Source organism: Ursus americanus, chromosome 14, assembly GCF_024610735.1.
Source record: "Ursus americanus isolate L20-20 chromosome 14, mUrsAme1.1.p, whole genome shotgun sequence".
In the NCBI taxonomy this organism is placed as follows: Eukaryota; Metazoa; Chordata; class Mammalia; order Carnivora; family Ursidae; genus Ursus; species Ursus americanus.
The window spans coordinates 2,523,116-2,534,529 of NC_142140.1; the positions used below are offsets into that span (position 1 = coordinate 2,523,116).

At 55.5% G+C, this 11,414-nt stretch overlaps 1 long non-coding RNA gene across 1 annotated transcript; it reads left to right on the forward strand.

The window, feature by feature from the left end:
* The first annotated feature begins 7,003 nt into the window (after positions 1-7,003).
* On the forward strand, positions 7,004-8,568 carry LOC123802019 (uncharacterized). Its single transcript, XR_006782399.2, has 2 exons — positions 7,004-7,395; positions 8,086-8,568. It is a non-coding gene; the product is annotated as an uncharacterized LOC123802019 (long non-coding RNA).
* The last annotated feature ends 2,846 nt before the right edge of the window (positions 8,569-11,414 follow it).

Here is an 11,414-nt window from a genome sequence, read left to right on the forward strand (position 1 = left end):
AGGATAGAAGGGGGGGTGACGTCACCCCTCACACGGGCACTAGGACTATAGCATGTCACCCACGCCTGGCCAATCAGAGTCCACATGACTGGTTCAGAGGTGGACATATGACCCAATCTGAGCCAATGGCCAGGCGGCACCCTGTGTTGTTGGAGATTTTTTCTGGAACTAATGGGAAGAGGAAGTTCTCATTCCACTGGAATTGCTGAGCTTGTTAAAGATGAGCCTAAAGCCGCTGGAGCTATCTGGCCGGGATAAGGAGAAAGTCTCCAAGGAAAGAGCCAACACAGAGGCCCTGGAGCCTGCCATTCCTGAAACTGGAAGAGTTTTCTTTTTCCTTTTTCTTTTTCTTAAGAGAATGACTTATATCTTCAATGTCACTTGTCCTGAAATTTTTTTTAAAGAATTTATTTATTTATTTGACAAAGCGAGAGCACGCGCACAAGCAGGGGGAGCAGCAGGCAGAGGGAGAGGGAGAAGCAGGCTCCCCACTAATCAGAGAGCCCCACGAGGGGCTCGAACCCACACCCCGGGATCATGACCCGAGCCAAAGGCAGTTGCTTAACCAACTGAGCCACCCAGGCACCCCTGGAAGAGTTTTCAATTACATAAATCAATAATTTCTCTTTTTCCTGAAGGCATTGTGAGTTGGGTTTCTGTCACATGCCGTCAAACGACCCTGGTGCACACAATGAACTGTGAAAGTCAAGTCAGGGCTCCATTTGTTTTGCAAGGCATAAACTTGGCCCCTTTCTCATCAAGTAAGCAAATAAAATCCTCCATAACCAGAACCATCATTCCAGCCATTCTGGCGCCTTCCCAGGGCCTTGCCCAACCTTTTCCTGACCTGAACACCCCCTCCCCCCCCCACAACGTGGCAGTTCCCCAGCAGCAATGCCGGCGCCGCCCACCTCCCTTGATACCCAGTCTGGCCCTCAAGTTGTCCTTCCATGAAGACCTCGTCTCCCTGCAGAGGGACACAGGCTCAGGGTGTGGGGCTGAGCAGAAACAGCCTTAGGATATGGTCACGGAACTGTGGATCAGGCATCTATCGATTATACACTTTTGAGCAAGTATCCCAATAGCCATATGTTTATTTACATATTTTGTGACACTATTTGCATTTTATGTACTAATAAAACTTCACTAATTCCTCATTTTAGATGACATTTAAATAAGAATTCTCCAGTTCCCATCCCTTGTCTTTCACCCCCTCTTTGGAGACCTCAGGAGGAGGGGGTGCTGGCCGGACTCTCCTTCCCATCCCCCAAGTTGTTTTCCAAACTTTCAATATTGTTAGTAAAAGGAGGGGCCCTGCCCGGGGAGGGCTGGCTGAATTACCCCATGGAAATATTGGCGCCCTGGGCTAGGGGCAGGGTGGGCCCAGTTTCCAGGAAGAGTTTGGGCAGGAAGCCAGGCAGGAAGGGGCTGGGAGTTTCTGGAAGGGCAGCCTGGAGAGGCCTGGCAGGCTAGTCCATGGATCTCACTGTGCAGCACTTTCAGAGATGGGGAATCCTTGGCACTTCCGGCACATGCCAGGGCACAGGTGGGGGAGGGAGGGCAGGAGGGTTCCTGGCTGAGAACAGGGACAGAGGTGGTAGGCGACTCCTCAGTGGGCTTTCAGGAGGGGTGGCCATGGATGGACAGGAGAAGGTGGGCAGACTTGCAGGGGCAGTGACGGGGGACACTTGGGTCTCCCTCTGTGCCTCCCCCCCCCCATAGCCTGGGTGGGATCATTGGAAGACATATACTTTCGGCCAAGAGGATCCTTGGAGCAGAAGGGGACAAAGAGGAGGCCCAGAGGGGTTTTACTTGGTTAGGGGTGGGGAGTCGGAGGGTGGTGTTGTCAGGATGGAAAGATCCCCAGGCAAAGACTCTTGTGGATGCGCAGGGAAGGAGCTGTTCCGTGGGGGTCCCTCTCTCAGACTTCTGCAGGCCCCGTGACAGCCAGCCCAGGAGATGCCTCCTTGATACAGTAGTTAGGTTTTGGACAGAGACCCAAGATAGGAATGGCATCAACTATGTAGAAGTTGTTATTCTGTCACTCCTAGTCTGGGCCCAGCCTTTCTGGGAGGATGTGGCCTTTGCACGGTGTCAGAGACCCAGGCTCCCTCTGCCTCACTGTTCCAGACACAGCAGGATGGAGGGAGGGCAGAAGACGCCTCACAACCTATCCCCTGGCCACACCCCACTAATGGGATGTGGGGACGTGACCTTAGAACGTGGTCACGGGCCTCGCTGAGAGCTCTGTGACCATGGAATGAAGATGAAGGTCCTGGGGGCCAGCTGGCAGCCCACCCCACGTACCTACAGTACTCAAGGTGGCATAGGAACAAGCTGCTTCCACTAGTGTCCTCCAAACAAGAACTCTGTTTACCTCTACGGGGAAGTAAACACAGGGGTGGTCCTTACAGGAACACGTGCAGGGTGCAGAAAGAGCCCAGGTTCCCCAGCTCGGGCCTCTCTGCCCATGAGAGGAAACAACTCCTCAGTGGCCCCTTCGGCCTCTTGTCCCCTGGCCTGGCTCCCCCTGCACCAGCCCCAAGCACAAGGAACCCCAGATATAAGCCTCTCAAATCCATCTCCTCTTAGCATCTGCGGCTAAGCAGCCCCTATGTCCCATCCTTCATCCAGTCGTTCATGCAACATTTACTGAGCACCTCCCAAGCCTCTGTCGGCCTTCAGGGGTCCCACCACCTCCAGATCCTGTGCTCCCCACCCCCACCCCACAGTAACTGGTTTGGGTAGAAACGCTAGCCGAGCTGCTCCAACCAGGGCGAAGAGAAGGACTTCGGCAGGCAGCGCCCAGACCAAGATTTGAACCTGGGAGAACAAGAGCCCCGGAGCGGCTGGGCCAGTCCTTACGTTGTAGGAACCCCTTTCCCGAGGGGGGCCCATGAGAAGAAAGCAGATGCATGATGTCTGAGCCCCTTGAAGCGAGGGCTCCCCCAGACAGGAACTCCCAAGTAAGCCAGCTGTGGCCTGCAGCCCAAGCGTGCCAGCTGCCAGAGAAGGCACAGAGGCCGACCTGTAGGAGGAAGGGGAAGAGCAAAGGGCGGGCTACCGGCTGCGGTCTTGGGAGCAGCTCCGCCCTTGCACCCCTTCTCCCTCTCCTCACGGTGCTCCGGCTCACTGCCATCATCCGGAACGTCCGGAGGGAAGCGGGCACTCTCGACTTCAGGCCAAGACCTCCTTCAGAGCCATCAGTGGGGCGGGCAGGAGTGAGGGGGGTGTGAGAGGACACAGGCCAGGTCCTTGTTCAGGCGTCGAGGCCCAGGCCACCTCAGCGGGCGCCCGGCAAGCGTCCCCTCCTGGGAGTCTCAGCTGACCTCTCTTCTCCAGGGGAGGTCCTCCCTCTCCATGGCAGGAAAGAGGGCAGATGCCCCAAAGACAGGAAGCGGTTCAAAATAGCCTGGGGGGCTGTCGGAAAGGCCATCCAAGCAGGAAATGCTGCTGGAGTGGGGAGGAGGGCTGCGGGGTTCCTGCAGCGCTGTCCTCTTGGAGCCCCTTCCCCGGGCACAAGGGGCCCGGGCATCATGGGCACACAGTCTCGCTGGCGACCGCACGCACTCATGGCAGGAACCGCAGTATGACTCCACGACAAAGCGCAGGCTGTCACAAGAGCTTAGGAGAGGGGCCCGGGCGCCACACCGCAGTGGGGAAGGCCTCCCTGAGCTGGACCCACAGGCCCTGCGGCCAGGGGTCATTGCGGCGGACACCAGGGGGGGGGGGGCCGCACGGTCTGTTCCCACCTCCTCTGTGGCCCAAATGCAGATGTTGGCACACGTAAACTACATTTCCCAGACTCACTTAGAACGAGGGTCAAATGAGATTCCACCGATCCGGGGCACTCCTGTGTGATCTGGAAGACGAACAGGCCGTTGGGGTTTTCTGCTGGTAAGTGTGGTCGCAGAGATGCTGGGTCTCTGTGGTGATGGTCCAGGCTCCAGGCTCCGGCTTCATGGGGTTCGACCAGCAGCTGAAGTGGCTTCTGATCCCTGGATCACAGCTGAAAGGCTCCGTTCTCGAACTAGCAGTTCCAGCGGTAGTTACGATCCCCGAGGGTACCAGAGCTGGGGCCAGGTTCTGCTGTGCTTCCTGAGATCATCCTGGAGACTCCACCAGCTCTTCCAAAGTAGCACCCAAGTCCCTACATGAAATCTCCTCTCCTGCTTCAAATACCTAGAATGACTTCTGTATATAAACTGAGACACCAGGCAGAGAACAAAAGGATGGTCTAGATGCAGGGCCTGGCATGAGTGTGGCAGCCTTGCGGCAGAGAAGGGAGCCGAGGCAGGGACCCAGCTGGGAGCTACTACGCGGTACGACAGGAGCCTGAACTAAGGTGGGGACAGTGGGATGGAGCAGAAGGGAAGGGTAGGGGTGAAGAATAAGCCAGACTTAGTAACTGTGGGCATGAAGGTGTCTCCTTGCACCCATGAGATCCCATGACTCTTAGAAGCACACAGAGCAGGGTGGTGTCATGCGGAGAGCACGAGCCTCGGGCCTGCCCGGTGAGACAGCGGAGACCCCTGACCTCGCTCATGTGCCCGCAAGGGACACAGATCAAGTGGATACAATTATTTCCCAAAGTGACAAGTGCTGCCAAAAAGAGGGTAGCATCAGAATAAAAAGGGGCAGGTTGGTCAGGAGGGGCCTCTCAGAGCTGGTGTTGGGTTGGTACCTGAAGCATGAGGAGGCAGCCATAGGAGGATCTGAAGGAAGGACTGTCCGAGCAAAGGGAATAGCCAGTGCAAAGTTCTCAGTGCAGGAAGGGAAGTGACGCGGGACGCCTTGGAGGCTCAGCCAGTGAAGTGTCTGCCTTCCGCTCAGGTCATGATTCCAGGGTCCTGGAGTCAAGTTCTGCATCTGGCTCCCTGCTCAATGGGGAGTCTGCTTCTCCCTCTCCCTCTGCCCCTCTCCCCACTTGTGCACTCCCTCTCTCTCTCAAATAAATAAAATCTTCAAAAAAAAAAAAAAAAAGGAAGGGACGTGACATGTCCTGGGCTCACACAGAGGCGGGATGGCTAAGATAGATAAGCAAGAAAAGAGACAGGGTCCCAGAGGAAGGCTGGAGAAGGGGTAAAAACTCTCAGTCAGCCAGAACCTTTGATGAACCAGAATGTCCCACCCTCCATGTTCAAGCATTAATGCCATTAATTTAGCAAATGAGTGAGTAATGTGTTAAAGGGCCACCAGGAACCAGACAAATAGTAGGAAAGATGTGCAGCAGGGGACGGGACCAGAATCAAATACAGACAGGAATCACTAGCTACCAAACACCGGACAGAGGGGGCTAAACATCCCTCTCACATGGAGGGAAGAGAAGGGAAGGATGGGGGTGAAGGGAGAAATCTTCCAGAGGATTCCATGTCAGATCCCAGCTGAAGCAGGACTTTTCTGGTAGCAGATGATGACCGAACCTCAACTGGCCTAACTAAAATGAGCATTACTGACATAAGTAGCTGAAAAACCCAGATGCGGATTAAGCCCAAATTAAGGTTTCTAAGCACCATCACTGTTGCCAGCTCTTTCAGCTTAGCTCACCTTCTCTGGTGGCTTCACTCTCCTCCTGGTGGAGAGATGGCTGCCGTAGTTCCAGCCCTTACATCTATCTGCTCAGCCTACAGGCCATCAGAAACAGGAATGTCTCCAGTTGACTTGGATCAGGACCATCTCTGAGCCTATTGCGGTGGGCAGGGGAATGCAGCACGTTGGCTAGCCGTGGCTGGGGTGGCCCACCCCCAGAGCCAGTGGGGGCCAGCCCCAGGCAATCACATGGGCCCGGAGTGGGGGAGGGGAGGGTTTGTTCCCAGGGTAATGGGGTGAGGGAATGGATGCTGGTCCACCAAGGACTTCCAACAAGAGCCACTACTACTCATCATCGCATCACCGCCATGATTCTTAGCCACTGAGCACCGGCGCCGCCCCTGAGCCCGCTAAGTGCTTTACATACATTATCTCAGTCGGTGCTCAGGGCCCCTTAAGGCAGGTGCTCTTTATTCCCTCATGAAATAGTTGTTTATCAAGCACCTTCCAAGGACCTTGCCTCCGTCCCAGGTGTCAGGGACACAGCCCTGAACAAAGCAGCAAGCCTCCCCACCTTCAACCTTCCATGCTGACATTCCAGCAAGAAGGAGCTACATAAGCAAAGCTCATGACGCCCGGAAATGCCTGGGAGACACTGAAGCGGGGGGAGCAGGGAGGGTTTAAACAAAGACGGTGACACTTGAGGAGACCTCAAAGGATGTGAGGAAGCAAACCTTCGGGGTGCCTGAGGGGAGCCCTTTCCAGGAAGAGGGAGCAGCCATTGCTAGGGCCCTGGGGCCGGCCTGTGGATGTGTGTTTGAGGAGCGGGAGGAAGCCACTGTGTGGGGGGTGGGGGCAGTGAGGGTGAATGGTAGGAAAGAAGGGAAAGGAGGAGAGGAGAAAGGAGGGGAGGGCTTTCGCTCTGGATGATGCAGGAGCCTGGGGAGAGGTTTGAGCAAAGGGGAGACTGGTTAAAGTGGGATCCTGCTGCCTGCTGTGGGGAGAAGAGGTTGTGGTTGGAACACAAGGGACCCAGGTGGGAGGTGGGGAGCCCAGGGAGGGCTAGGACTGGGTGGCAGCAGGGGGCTGGGCAAAGAACCAGGTTTGACACACTGTAAAGGCAGAGCGGGCAGGGTTTGCGGGCAGATTGGATAAGGGGGTGAAGGAAAGAGATGCCCACATACAGATGAGAAAACCGGGGCCCAGGAGCTTAAGAAATTTGATCTGGGTTCTGAGTCCATCTTGGCAGGCTGTATGCAATCAGGGCACCTGCCCGGCTGCGGGGGCACCCAGAGGAAGGGGCTGCCTATTTCTTTTTTTTTTATAATAATATTTTTTATTATATTATGTTAGTCACCATACAGTACATCCCCGGTTTTTGATGTTAAGTTCCATGATTCATTAGTTGCGTATAACACCCAGTGCACCATGCAATACGCGCCCTCCTCACTACGCATCACCAGCCGGGGATCCCTCCCGCATTGTTGGTGGGAACGCCTATTTCTACTTAGCGGGCGGTGGCCGTGCCTGTCTGCGCGAGGCAGCGTCCTGCTGCCTGAGCCCACCGAGGACAGCGCGCCCGCCACAGACAACCGCTGACTATCCCTTCATCCCTTCAGGCTGCTGGTGCAGGCCGGCTGGGCCCAGCGGGGAGCCAGCGAGTGCAGTTGCCCAGGCGCTCCGCAGAGAAACGCGGAGGGACAGAAAGCAGAGGCTGGTGTGTTTTTCAGGAAGGAAATCTTCGCTGCTGTAACAGTCTGGGAGTCTCGGCTCGCCCCGCAGTCCGCCCCGCCAGGAAGCGCCCCCTCCCGCCTCGCTCGCTGGTCCGAGGCAAACACTTTTGAGGACAGGAAGGGGAGAGGTGAGGTGAGTATCAAAGCAGCTGTGGAATTCGGGGGCGGGCCGAGCAAGGGGGTCCTCGCCATCTTAAGCGCTGATGGTGACTTCCAAGACCCCAGCCCGTGAGCAGACGGTGGGCTGCGGGTGGGTGGGGGTGGGGCGGCCCGGCCCAGGGCCCGGCCCCACAATGCACCGCATTACCCCGGCCGGAATTCCTGCAGGACGCTCTGTTCTCGATGGCAGCCCTGCTAGGGCCATCAGGCCTGGGCCGTGGCCTGGGTGGCAGGCCAGAATGAGGCCTCAGGAAGCCCTCAGCCGGTTACAGGGCTGGGCACTGCCCGCGGTCCTGCCAGCCCTTCTCCGGGCCCCCTCCACCCCACCGGCGCCACAGCCCCCCTGGGCCTCCCCCCTTCCCCGCCCCCGCCCCGGAGCCTGGAAACTGGGCCCCGTCCAGCCGGACAGGCTGTGTTAACTCCAGCTGGGGGGCTTTGCTGAGGCCACCCCAGTTTCCTGCGGCGTGCCCGCTGTCTACAACCGAGTCCACCCCTCCTGCTTCCCCTGTCCTCACCAAGCCTCCCCCTCTCCCTGCCCTGTCTCCCTCCCCCACGTGGCAACCTGCCCTGGAAGCATTCCCTGGATGGTTCACAGTGGAAACTCTGCAGAGCTGCTCCAGGCTGTGTGACATCAGGAAAGCAACTTAACCTCTCTGTGCTTCAGCTTCCTCTGCTTTACAGAAGGCCACCGGCTCCTCCGGAGAAGCAGTAAAGCAGGGGCATCCAGGGGAGGAGAAACACTCAGCTTTGGGGAACTGATTCAGAATTATGCAATCAGAAGAATCCAGACGAAAACCGTGTTAATTTCAGCACTGAGTTTCGGTGTTACTTTGATTTGTGGAATTTTTTAGAACAAACACGAACGGCACTTATGCAGCGCCAGGCACTGTTCTAAGCTCTTCACCTGTACGGACGCACCAGCCACGGCGGCAGCTTCGCGCCTTGACGAAGGAGGAGACCGAACCACAGACAGGTGGACAAGATGCCCAGAGGCGGGAAGTTGCCGAATTAGGGTTCAACCCTGGTGTCCAGGCTCCAGGTCCACGCTCATAAACACCCCCTCGCACCCCCAAGTTCTTACGGCCACTGAGGCCTCCAGCTTCCCTTCCCCTGCCAACCTCAGAGGAGTAAAGCCCCCATCTTTACAGAGACGAGGTTATTCTTCAGAACTGTGTAAGGCGGAGGGGGGTGTGTGTAAAGGTGCCTGCGTGACTCTGTGTGTGTGTGAGTGCACGTGTGAGCGTCTGGACGTTATAACAGTGAGTGTATCGTGTGACTACTCACATAGGTGTGAGTGTGTGTGCGTGTGAGTGCGGCGTGGGTAGGGGTGTGTGTGAGTGTGTGTTGTGTGTCGGACTGTGGTGCGTGTGTGTATGAGTGGACGTATGGATGTGCGGGCATGTGGGCGCGCGTAGATGTGGGGTGTGAGCGAGTCTGTTGTGAGCACACCGTGCCTGCTTGCACGGCAGCCTGGGGAACTCTGAGCAGAGCTGGCGAGGAAAGAGGGAGTAGGGCAGGGGTGAGACTTTGCATGTGCCTGAAAAAATTAAAGAGTGATTAGTCAAAGCTGAATTGTTTTTCTAAACTCCTAATGCAAACAACATGTGGGGCAGCGCCCAGATGGTGCCCGGGAGCCCCCGACAGGGTCCTCAGGAAACAGGTGCTCTTGGAATGTTTCCTGCCGCTGGGCTGTGGCGGGCGAGCGAGGTCGCCATGTTCTTTATTACCGTCAGGCAGGGCCCAGCTGCAGGCCCGTCCAGCTGGGTGGAAACCCACGGCCACCGGTCACAACAATGCAGGCCTCAGCTGGGACAGGCCCCACAGCTCTGCCAGGCCCAGCGTTGCCGGCCAGTATGAGGTGTGTCCCTGGGCCAGGGTCACGGGGGCGGGAGCCGTGCTCGCCTGGCTCCACGCAATTGCTTGCAAGACTGTTGCGAGCATCTTTACTCTGGAAAGCTATTGCCAATTATTCTCCCCAAGTGTTGTACCAATGCATAGTACCACCAGCAGCGAATGCTAGGAATTGTTTTCCTAGACCTTCCACAAGCCCGGGGTGTTCTCAGTCGTTTCATTCCCGTTAGGCTGATAGAGCAGGATATCTCCCAAGAAGAGGGGCACAATGATGCCTGTGTTTTAGAAAGATCCCTAGGGGTGGCGAAATTGATGATAAACTGGGGTATAACTAGGATTATGTTCAGTCACACACACAGTGTGTAATTCAGTGACTTAAATACGGATTTATTTATCTCACGTAACGAGAAATCCGAATGCTGTTCGATGGCTGGAGCACGCCTCGGCTGAAATCTCTGTGAATCTCTTTCCTTATGGTCACAAGATGGATGCTGTCGTTCCAGCCATTAGATCCACATTCAAGACAAGGAGAGGGAAGAACAAGGACGGGTTGGAGCTGAGTCCATCTCTTTGTATCAGAAAGAAAAGCCCTCCTCGAAGCTACCCCAGCCGATTATCAGCTACTATATTATAGGCAGAGGATGGGAATGGATTTTGGGCAGCTGACCACCAGAGTCTGCCACGACGGGTGCCAGCACGCCGGCTGCCAGACACTGCTGCTGTGGGTCAGCCTGGGCCCTGCCCCGCCTGGCCCCGTTCAAGTGAGCCTCCAGCCACCCCCCGATAGCCGTGGTTGGTCCTGCAACCAGCAAGAGTTCAGCCTGGAATGATACCTGGAGCTTTCTTCTAGCTCAAGGCAGGCCTCAAAAATTGTCTCCAAGCTTCTGGTGAGGGATACAAGACAGCTTCCTCCCCAGTGTGGGAGCCAGTTGGTTGGGTCTCAGACTTCTAGAACATTCCACCTGCCTTGATCTCTGACATGGAAAGGAAGTCTAACCCTGTGTCCAGGATACACGGGCTCCCACCAGCCCTTTCCCAGTGTGGAATCCTGTCTTGAGCACCCATCTTGGCCGCACCACCTGGCTAACAAGCGGCTTCTCCGACCATCTGCTCTGCCTGTCCATCCCTCTCTCTTTCACATGGCTTCCTGATACTTCCTGGTCAGGTGTTGGCCATTCTGTCCTGGACATGGCTGTCTGCATGGGCTGTGGCTGTCTTGCCATTCCCCCAAGCCTCTGGGCCCAGCCACACAGTCCCGGAATGCCATCATTCTTTCAGAAATATTTTTTAATCAGAAGAGTACAGGGGCACCTGAGTGGCTCAGTTGGTTAAGCGTCCAACTCTTGATTTCGCCTCAGGTCATGATCTCAGGGTCGTGAGATCAAGCCCCACATCAGCATGGAGCCTGCCTGAGATTCTCTCTCCCTCTGCCCCTCCCCCACCCACTCACGCACTTATGTTCTCTCACACTTTCTCTGTCTCAAAAAAATAAGAGTACATGGTGGGGGGAGGTGCCTGGTTGGCTCAATGGAGTGTGCGACTCTTGATTTTAGGGCCGTGAGTTCAAACCCCATGTTGGGTGTAGAGCCTATTTAAAAAACAAAAGAGTACATGGGAATTCTATTTCCAGCAAAATGACAGTGGGCAATAGGCAGTCTAATAATTCTAATAATATTCTAATAATAGCTGACACATAGCACTTACTGCACTTAGACACCATTCTGAGCACTTTATATGTTTGTTCACAGCGACCCTCTCTGGTGGGAATATGAGTCTCCCATTTTTCAGATGAGAAACTGAGGCACAGCAAGGTTAAGTAGCCTGCCCAAGTCACACAGTTATGAGTAGCCTAGTATTTCCTAGAATTGGTTAAAGTATAATAAACATTCCTTTCAATGCACTGCAGATCTTGCAGGAAGAAAGAAAGAGAGGGAGGGAGGGAGGGAGGAAGGAAGGAAGGAAGGAAGGAAGGAAGGAAGGAAGGAAGGAAAGGAAAGGAAAGGAAAGGAAGGAAAATTCCTAAGGGTCAAAGTGAAAGAGCATCAAAAAAAGTGAAGTAAAACCCCCACCCCTTCAGTGTGGACTGTGCCCAGTGACTTCCTTCCAAAGAGTTCAGGGTGGGAAGGAGGAGAAAGAGTAACT